Genomic DNA, 10,726 nt, shown 5'->3' with positions numbered 1-10,726 from the left:
GCAAAAAAGTCAAAAAATTGACATAAAAGAATAAGGAAGAAAAACATCAAAAAAAGTCATGGAATAATAAGCTATAAACATGTCATAGTATAGTCAGTGCTATAAAGTGAAAAAAAGAACATTGTACAGTATGGCAAAAAACGAAAAATCGACATAGTATAGTATGGCAAAAAAGTCAAAAAATGACAGAGTAATGAGGCAGAAAAACATCAAAAAAACGTCATAGTATAATAAGGTATAAACATGTCATAGTATAGCAAGGCCTATGAAGTGAAAAAAACAATATAGTATAGTATGGCACAAATATGAAATAAACGACATAGTATAGTATGGCAAAAAAGTCAAAAAAACGACATAGTATAGTATGGCGAAAAGAGTCAAAGAATAACATAGAGTAATAAGGCAGAAAAACGTCACAAAACGTCATACCATAATAAAGAATGAACATGTCATAGTATAGCAAAGCTTTAAAAGTGAAAAAAACAACATTGTATAGTTTGGTAAAAAAATGAAAAATCGACATAGTATAGTATGGCGAAAAGAGTCAGAAAATAACATAGCGTAGTCAGGAAGAAAAACATCACAAAACGTCATAGTATAATACGGGATAGACATGTCATAGTATAGTTAGTCATATAAAGTGAAAAAAACAACATAGTATAGTATGGCAATAAAATGAAAAATCGACATAGTATAGTATGGCAAAAAAGTAAAAAAAAACGACATAGTATAATAAGGCATAAAAACATCAAAAAACGCCATAGTATAATAAAGAATGAACAAGTCATAGTATGGCAAGGCCTATGAAGTGAAAAAAACAATATAGTATAGTATGGCACAAATATGAAATAAACGACATAATATAGTATGGCAAAAAAGTCAAAAAATAACATAGAGTAATAAGGCAGAAAAACATCAAAAAACGTCATAGTATAATAAAGAATGAACATGTCATAGTATAGCAAGGCTTTAAAAGTTAAAAAAACAACATAGTATAGTTTGGCAAAAAAGTCAAAAAAACGACATAGAGTAATAACGCAGAAAAACATCACAAAATGTCATAGTATAATAGAGAATGAAAATGTCATAGTATAGAAAGGCCTATTAAGTGAAAAAAGGAATATAGTAAAGTATAGCAAAAAAATGAAAAATCGACATAGTATAGTATGGCAAAAAAGTCAAAAAATGACAAAGTGTAATAAGGCATAAAAACCAGAAAAAAAACGTCATAATACAATAAGGTATAAACATGTCATTGTATAGTTAGTCCTATAAAGTGAAAAAAACAACATAGTATAGTATGGCAATAAAATGAAAAATCGACATAGTATAGTATGGCAAAAAAGTCAAAAAATAACATAGAGTAATAAGTCAGAAAAACATCAAAAAACGTCATAGTATAATAAGGGATAAACATGTCATAGTATAATTAGTCATATAAAGTGAAAAAAACAACATAGTATAGTATGGCAAAAAAGTCAAAAAAACGACATAGAGTAATAACGCAGAAAAACATCACAAAACGTCATAGTATAATAAAGAATAAACATGTCATAGTATAGTCAGTGCTATAAAGTGAAAAAAAGAACATTGTACAGTATGGCAAAAAACGAAAAATCGACATAGTATAGTATGGCAAAAAAGTCAAAAAATGACAGAGTAATGAGGCAGAAAAACATCAAAAAAACGTCATAGTATAATAAGGTATAAACATGTCATAGTATAGCAAGGCCTATGAAGTGAAAAAAACAATATAGTATAGTTTGTCATAAATGTGAAATAAACGACATAGTATAGTATGGCAAAAAAGTCAAAAAAACGACATAGTATAGTATGGCGAAAAGAGTCAAAGAATAACATAGAGTAATAAGGCAGAAAAACGTCACAAAACGTCATACCATAATAAAGAATGAACATGTCATAGTATAGCAAGGCTTTAAAAGTGAAAAAAACAACATTGTATAGTTTGGTAAAAAAATGAAAAATCGACATAGTATAGTATGGCGAAAAGAGTCAGAAAATAACATAGCGTAGTCAGGAAGAAAAACATCACAAAACGTCATAGTATAATACGGGATAGACATGTCATAGTATAGTTAGTCATATAAAGTGAAAAAAACAACATAGTATAGCATGGCAATAAAATGAAAAATGGACATAGTATAGTATGGCAAAAAAGTCAAAAAAACGACATAGAGTAATAACGCAGAAAAACATCACAAAACGTCATAGTATAATAAAGAATGAAAATGTCATAGTATAGCAAGGCCTATTAAGTGAAAAAAGGAATATAGTAAAGTATAGCAAAAAAATGAAAAATCGACATAGTATAGTATGGCAAAAAAGTCAAAAAATGACAAAGTGTAATAAGGCATAAAAACATCATAAAACGTCATAGTATAATAAGGTATAAACATGTCATTGTATAGTTAGTCCTATAAAGTGAAAAAAACAACATAGTATAGCATGGCAATAAAATGAAAAATCGACATAGTATAGTATGGCAAAAAAGTCAAAAAAACGACATAGAGTAATAACGCAGAAAAACATCACAAAACGTCATAGTATAATAAAGAATGAAAATGTCAGTATCGCAAGGCTTATTAAGTGAAAAAAGCAATATTGTAAAGTATAGCAAAAAAATGAAAAATCAACATTGTATAGTATGGCAAAAAAGTAAAAAAATTACATAGAGTAATAAGGCAGAAAAACGTCAAAAAACGTCATAGTATAATAAGGGATAAACAGGTCATAGTATAATTAGTCATATAAAGTGAAAAAAACAACATAGTATAGTATGGCAAAAAAGTCAAAAAAACGACATAGAGTAATAACGCAGAAAAACATCACAAAACGTCATAGTATAATAAAGAATGAAAATGTCATAGTATAGCAAGGCTTATTAAGTGAAAAAAGGAATATAGTAAAGTATAGCAAAAAAATGAAAAATCGACATAGTATAGTATGGCAAAAAAGTAAAAAAATTACATAGAGTAATAAGGCAGAAAAACTTCAAAAAACGTCATAGTATAATAAGGGATAAACAGGTCATAGTATAATTAGTCATATAAAGTGAAAAAAACAACATAGTATAGTATGGCAAAATAATGAAAAATCGACATAGTATAGTATGGCAAAAAAGTCAAAAAATGACAGAGTAATAAGGCAGAAAAACATCAAAAAACGTTATAGTATAATAAGGGATGAACATGTCATAGTATAATTAGTCATATAAAGTGAAAAAAACAACATAGTATAGTATGGCAAAAAAAACGAAAAATCGACATAGTATAGTATGGCAAAAAAAGTCAAAAAATTACATAGAGTAATGAGGCAGAAAAACATCAAAAAAAGTCATAGTATAATAAGGGATAAACATGTCATAGTACAGCAAAGCCTATTAAGTGAAAAAAGCAATATACTAAAGTATAGCAAAAAAAATGAAAAATCGACATAGTATTGTATGGCAAAAAAGTCAAAAAATAACATAGAGTAATAAGGCAGAAAAACGTCACAAAACGTCATACCATAATAAAGAATGAACATGTCATTGTATAGCAAGGCTTTAAAAGTGAAAAAAACAACATGGTATAGTTTGGCAAAAAAATGAAAAAACGACATGGCAAAAAAGTCAAAAAATAACATAGAGTAATAAGTCAGAAAAACATCAAAAAACGTCATAGTATAATAAGGGATAAACATGTCATAGTATAATTAGTCATATAAAGTGAAAAAAACAACATAGTATAGTATGGCAAAAAAGTCAAAAAATAACATAGAGTAATAAGTCAGAAAAACATCAAAAAACATCATAGTATAATAAGGGATAAACATGTCATAGTATAATTAGTCATATAAAGTGAAAAAAACAACATAGTATAGTATGGCAAAAAAATGAAAAAACGACATAGTATAGTATGGCAAAAAAGTCAAAAATGACATAGAGTAATAAGGCAGAAAAACATCAAAAAACGTCATATTATATTAGGTTATGAAGACGTCATAGTATAGCAAGGCCTTAAAAGTGAAAAAAACAACATAGTATAGTATGGCAAAAAAATGAAAAAACGACATAGTATAGTATGGCAAAAAAAATCAAAAATTAACATAGAGTAATCAGGCAGAAAAACATCACAAAACGTCATAGTATAATAAAGAATGAACATGTCATAGTATAGCAAGGCTTTAAAAGTGAAAAAAAATATGTAGTATGGTATAGTGTTGTGAAAAAGGTGAAAGAACAACACAGGCAAGGTAAGGCAAAGAAAATTTATTTATATATCACATTTCAACAACAAGGCATAGTATAATCAGGAATGAAAACATCTAAAAACATCATAATACAATAAGGTGCAAAGACAATATTGCATAGTAAGGCTTTAAAAGTGAAAAATTACATAGTATAGTATGGCAAAAAAGTGAAAAAACGAAATAGTATAGTGTGGAATTTTTTTTTAAAAAATGACAAAGAATAATGAGGCAGAAAAACATCAAAAAACGTCATAGCATAATAAGGTATAAAGGCGTCATAGTATAGTAAGGCAGTAAAAGCGAAAAAAACAACAATGATGGTATGGCAAAAAAAGTTAGAGAACAACATAGGCAAGGCAAGTTTATTTGTATACAATCTTTCAAAAACGAGGCATTGTATAATAAGGCATGAAAACATTAGACAAAGTCATCGTATGATAAGTTATAAAGACGTCATAGTATAGCAAGGCCTTAAAATTGAAAAAAATGACATAGTATATTATGGCAAAAAAGTCAAAAAATGACAGAGTAATAAGGCAGAAAAACATCAAGACACATCATAGTATAATAAGGTGTGAAGATGTGATAGTATAGCAATGCATTAAAAGTGAAAAAAAAAACGACATAGTATAGTTTGGCAAAAAGATGAAAAAACGACATAGTATAATAAGGCATAAAAACATCAAAAAACGCCATAGTATAATAAAGAATGAACAAGTCATAGTATAGCAAGGCCTATGAAGTGAAAAAAACAATAGAGTATAGTATGGCACAAATATGAAATAAACGACATAGTATAGTATGGCAAAAAAGTCAAAAAATAACAGAGTAATAAGGCAGAAAAACATCAAAAAACGTCATAGTATAATAAAGAATGAATATGTCATAGTATAGAAAGGCTTATTAAGTGAAAAAAGCAATATAGTATAGTATAGTGTGGTGAAAAAGGTGAAAGAACAACACAGGCAAGGCAAGGCAAAGAAAATTTATTTATATATCACATTTCAACAACAAGGCATAGTATAATAAGGAATGAAAACATTTAAAAACATCATAATACAATAAGGTGCAAAGACAATATTGCATAGTAAGGCTATAAAAGTGAAAAATTACATAGTATAGTATGGCAAAAAAGTGAAAAAACGACATAGTATAGTGTGGAAATCTTTTTTTAAAAATGACAAAGAATAATGAGGCAGAAAATCATCTAAAAACGTCATAGTATAATGAAGAATGAACATGTCATAGTATAGCAAGGCCTATGAAGTGAAAAAAACAATATAGTATAGTATGGCACAAAAATGAAAAAACGACATAGTATAGTAAGTCAAAAAAATAACATAGAGTAATAAGGCAGAAAAACATAAAAAAACGTCATAGTATAATATGGGATAAACATGTCATCGTAAAATTAGTCATATAAAGTGAAAAAAACAACATAGTATAGTATGGCAAAATAATGAAAAATCGACATAGAGTAATATGGCAGAAAAACATCAAAAAACGTCATAGTATAGCAAGGACTATTAAGTGAAAAAAATAATATAGTATAGCATGGGGAAAAAAATTTAAAAATGACATAGTATAGTATGGCAAAAAAGTAAAAAAATAACAGTAATAAGGCATAAAAACATCAAAAAAGGTCATAGAATAATAAGGTATAAACATGTCATAGTATAGTTAGTCACATAAAGTGAAAAAAACAACATAGTATAGTATGGAAAAAAAGTTGAAAAAAACAAAATAGTATAGTATTGCAAAAGAGTCAAAAAATAACAGAGTAATAAGGCAGAAAAACGTCACAAAACGTCGAGTATAATAAAGAATGAACATGTCATAGTATAGCAAGGCTTTAGAAGTGAAAAAAACAACATAGTATAGTATGGCAAAAAAGTCCAAAAATGACATAGAGTAATAAGCCAAAAAAACATTTTAAAAAAGTCATAGAATAATAAGGTATAAACCTGTCATACTACATTTAGTCCCATAAAGTGAAAAAAACAACATAGTATAGCATGGCAAAAAAATCAAACAAAGACATAGTATAGTATGGCAAAAAAAAAAAAAAAAACTACATAGAGTAATGAGGCAGAAAAACATCGCAAAACATCATAGTATAATAAAGAATGAACATGTCATAGTATAGCAAGGCCTATAAAGTGAAAAATACAATATAGTATAGTATGGCAAAAAACGAAAAAAAACAAAATAGTATAGTATGGCAAAAAAGTAAAAAAATAACATAGAGTAATAAGGCAGGAAAACATCAGAAAACGTCATACTACATTAGGTTACGAAGACGTCATAGTATAGCAAGGCCTTAAAAGTGAAAAAAACAACATAGTATAGTATGGCAAAAAAAATGAAAAAAACGACATAGTATAGTCTGGCAAAAAAGTCAAAAAATTACATAGAGTAATGAGGCAGAAAAACATCAAAAAACGTCATAGTATAGCAAGGCCTATTAAGTGAAAAAAAACAACATAGTATAGTTTGACAAAAAAATGAAAAAATTACATAGTATAGTTTGGCAAAAAAATGAAAAAACGACATAGTATAGTATGGCAAAAAAGTCAAAAAATGACATAGAGTAATGAGGCAGAAAAACATCAAAAAACGTCATAGTATAATGAGGGATAAACATGTCATAGCATAGTTAGTCCTATAAAGTGAAAAAAACAACATAGTATAGTATGGCAAAAAAAAAAAATCACATAGTATAGTATGGCAAAAAAGTCAAAAAATGACATAGTAATAAGCCAGAAAAACCAGAAAAAAAACAAAAGCCAGAAAAACATCAAAAAACGTCATACTATATTAGTTTATGAAGCCATCATAGTATAGCAAAGCCTTAAAAGTGAAAAAAACAACATAGTATAGTATGACAAAAAAATGAAAAAACGACATAGTATAGTATGACAAAAAAAATGAAAAAAACGACATAGTATAGTATGGCAAAAAAGTAAAAAAATGACATAGAGTAATGAGGCAGAAAAACATCAAAAAACGTCATAGTATAATGAGGGATAAACATGTCATAGCATAGTTAGTCCTATAAAGTGAAAAAAACAACATAGTATAGTATGGCAAAAAAATGAAAAAACGACATAGAGTAATAAGGCAGAAAAACATCACAAAATGTCATAGTATAATAAAGAATAAACATGTCATAGTATTGTTAGGCCTATAAAGTGCACAAAAAACAACATAGTATAGTATAGTATGGTGAAAAACGTGAAAGAACAACATAGGTAAGGCAAGGCAAAGCAAATTTATTTATATAGCACATTTCAACAACAAGGCATAGTATAATAAGGAATGAAAACATCAAAAAAAACCTCATAGTATAGTAATGTATAAAGACTTCATAGTAAATGTAGGCCTTAAGAGTGAAATGAAAACAACAGAGTATAGCATGGCAAAAAAGTGAAAAAACAACATATTACAATAAGGCAGAAAAACATCTAAATCCAGCATGAGGTATAAAGACGTCGTTATATAGTAAGGCCTAAAAACTGAAAAAAGGGACATAGTATAGTATGGTAAAAAAAGTGAAAAAACAACATAGTATAATAAGGCATAAAAACATTAAAAACGTCATAGTATAGTAAGTAGTAAGGTATAAAGACGTCATAATATATTAAGGCCTTATAACATAAAAAAAACGGCAAAGTATAGTAAGGCCTTAAAAGTGAAAAAAAACGATGTAGAACAGTATGGCAAAATAAGCAAAAAATCGAAATGCAGTGGTTTTGCAAAAAAAGTTAAAATATATGGTGTAGTAAGGCATAAAAACATCAAAAAACCTCATACTATAGTAATGTATAAAAACTTCATAGTATAGCTAGCCTTAAAAGTGAAAAAAAAAAACCCACAGTATAGTATGGAATAAAAAGTGAAAACACAACATAATATAGTATGGCAAAAAAAATGAAAAAGCAACAGAGTATAATAAGGCATAAAAACATAAAAAAAACGTCATACTATATTAAGGTATAAAGATGTCATACTATAACAAGGCCTTAAAAGTGAAATAAACAACATAGTAACAGCAAGCACAGCGAGAACATGCAAAGTCCACACACAATGGTCCCAGAGATGGGATTCAAACTCATGACCTTATGATTGTAAGGCAACAACTCTAAGCACTGCTCCACCTCTTGAAGGAGTGAAGTTAGTTTGAGGTATAAGAACATCAAAATAATGTCATAGTCATAAATGTCATAAAATTTGTCATAGTATAGTATGGCATAAGTACATCAAAAATATCATGGTATAGTATGGAATAAACAGTTAAAAAAGGTAACAGTATTCAATGGCATAAAAATGTCATAGTAATGCATAAAAATGACAAAAAGCGGCATAGTATGGTAAGGCATAAAACGTCAAAAAAACAACATTTTATATTAAGGCATAAAAGGTCATAAAAAGGTCATAGTATGGTAAGGACAGAAAAAAACTGCACAGTATAATATAACATCAAAATGATTAAAAAAAAGCATTGTATAGTAAGGCATAAAATCATCAAAAAACATCATAGTATAGTATGGCACGAAAATTTTATGGTATAGTATGTCATAAAAATGACCAAAAAATTCATAGTATAGTAAGACATAAAAATGCCCAAAAAAACTGCATAGTATGGTAAGGCATAAAAATGTGAAAATACATCATAGTAAGGGATAAGAATGTAAAAAAAAAAAACCAAACGTCATAGTATGAGAAGGCATAAAATGTGAAAAAATGTCATACTATAGTATGGCATCAAAATGTTATAAAAACTCATACTATAGTAAGGCATAAAAATGACAAAAAAAAAACGGCATGGTATAGTACGTCATAAAAATGTCAAAAAGTCATAGTATAGTATGGCATAAAAATGTCATAGTATAGTAAGGCAGATAAATGACAAAAAAATGGCATGGTTTAATAAGGCATAAAAATGATAAAAACTGCATAGTATAGTAAGGCATAAAATGGTCAAAAAACATCATAGTAAAGTATGGCATAAAAATGTCGAAAAACGTCATAGTATAGTTTGGCATAAAATATATCATAGTATAGTAAGGCATAAAAAAGTCATAATATAGTAATTCATAAAAACGTCATAGTATAGTATGGTGTAAAAAAGTCATAGTGTAGTAAGGCACAAAAACGTCATAGTGTAGCAAGCCATAAAAACTTTATAGTGTATTAAGGAATAAAAAGTACACCTATACTAAGGCATAAAAATGTCATAATATAGTCAGGCATAAAAAAGTCATAGTCTAATAAAGCATAAAATGTTATGTTTAGTAAAGCATAAAAAAGTCATAGTATGTTATGACATAAAAACGTCATAGTGTAGTAAGGCATGAGAATGTCATAGTATATGGAACAAAAAGTCATAGTATAGTAAGGCATAAAAACATCATCGTATACTATGGCATAAATATTCATAGTATAGTTAGGCATTAGCGTAATAAACCTAAAGTAATAAACCTAATGTGCATGTCTTTGGACATTTTCACATCATTTGCACAGTACTCCGAGAGAACCCACGCAGGCACAGGGAGAACATGCAACATGCAACACAGAAAGGTCAAAGGCCCGCAGTTCAAACCCAGAACCTTCTCACTGTGATGCAGCAGTCCTAGCCACTGCACCACCATGCAACCCCCAACCCAGAAGCCAGGGTTAGCTTGCTAGTTAAAGCTAGCTAATATGATTGAATATTATCAGTTGACATTTTTCTGGTGACGTTAGGTACCACTATGATATTCTCTTACTAAGTGAGCCTTCAGATAGCCCCCATCCTTTCAGTCAATCAAATGCTAGCATACCTACTAATGGCAGGGACAATGCTTTCCTCTCAAAATATTGGTAAGGGCGTGCCATCCATATGCAAACTTAGGCCCTTGCTCTAAAACCAATTACCAGGCTTTTCTTCTTCAGCAGATTAAGTGACACATCAGGTCTTCAAACACAGCCAGGATTACCAAGAGCAGTGTATTTAAAGCAGCAGGTTTCAGACAGAGTAAAAAACACTTCCCAGCAACCAAGTTCAAACTGAAAGTTTCAGCTTTTATCAAAACATATGAATCAGGATCAGAAGCTGCAAATCCTTCCTAAAGTTTTGAACTTTATGTTGCCACAATGGCGTTATGTTTTAGGATCATATTAAGTGTTCTGCATTTTACTGTAAGCCTTGGATCAACAGTCTCTGCTAAGATGCAAACAACAGGATAAGTTTAAAAAAATAAATGGCTATAAGAAAGAAATGTAAGAAATTACAGAAAAATTATCATGTGTGTCATTCCTTTTGATTTTTACACTTCTTATTCTGTAATCGTAATTAAAAACCCTGTGTTATACTTACCCCTTTTCTCCCCTGAGCTCCTGTTAAAAGAGTTTTCACATCATAAACCCTCCGCAACTCCCCCTAAAACACAACATGGTCAACTTGGTGAAGTCTAGTACAGAGACAGACTGTCCA

The sequence above is a fragment of the Seriola lalandi genome, unplaced genomic scaffold (genome assembly GCF_002814215.2).
Source record: "Seriola lalandi dorsalis isolate HSWRI2012SDOR001 ecotype SW California unplaced genomic scaffold, Sedor1 jcf7180002054927, whole genome shotgun sequence".
Taxonomy (NCBI): domain Eukaryota; kingdom Metazoa; phylum Chordata; class Actinopteri; order Carangiformes; family Carangidae; genus Seriola; species Seriola lalandi.
The sequence above is the reverse complement of the archived record's forward strand: the minus strand, read 5'-3'. Positions refer to the sequence as shown.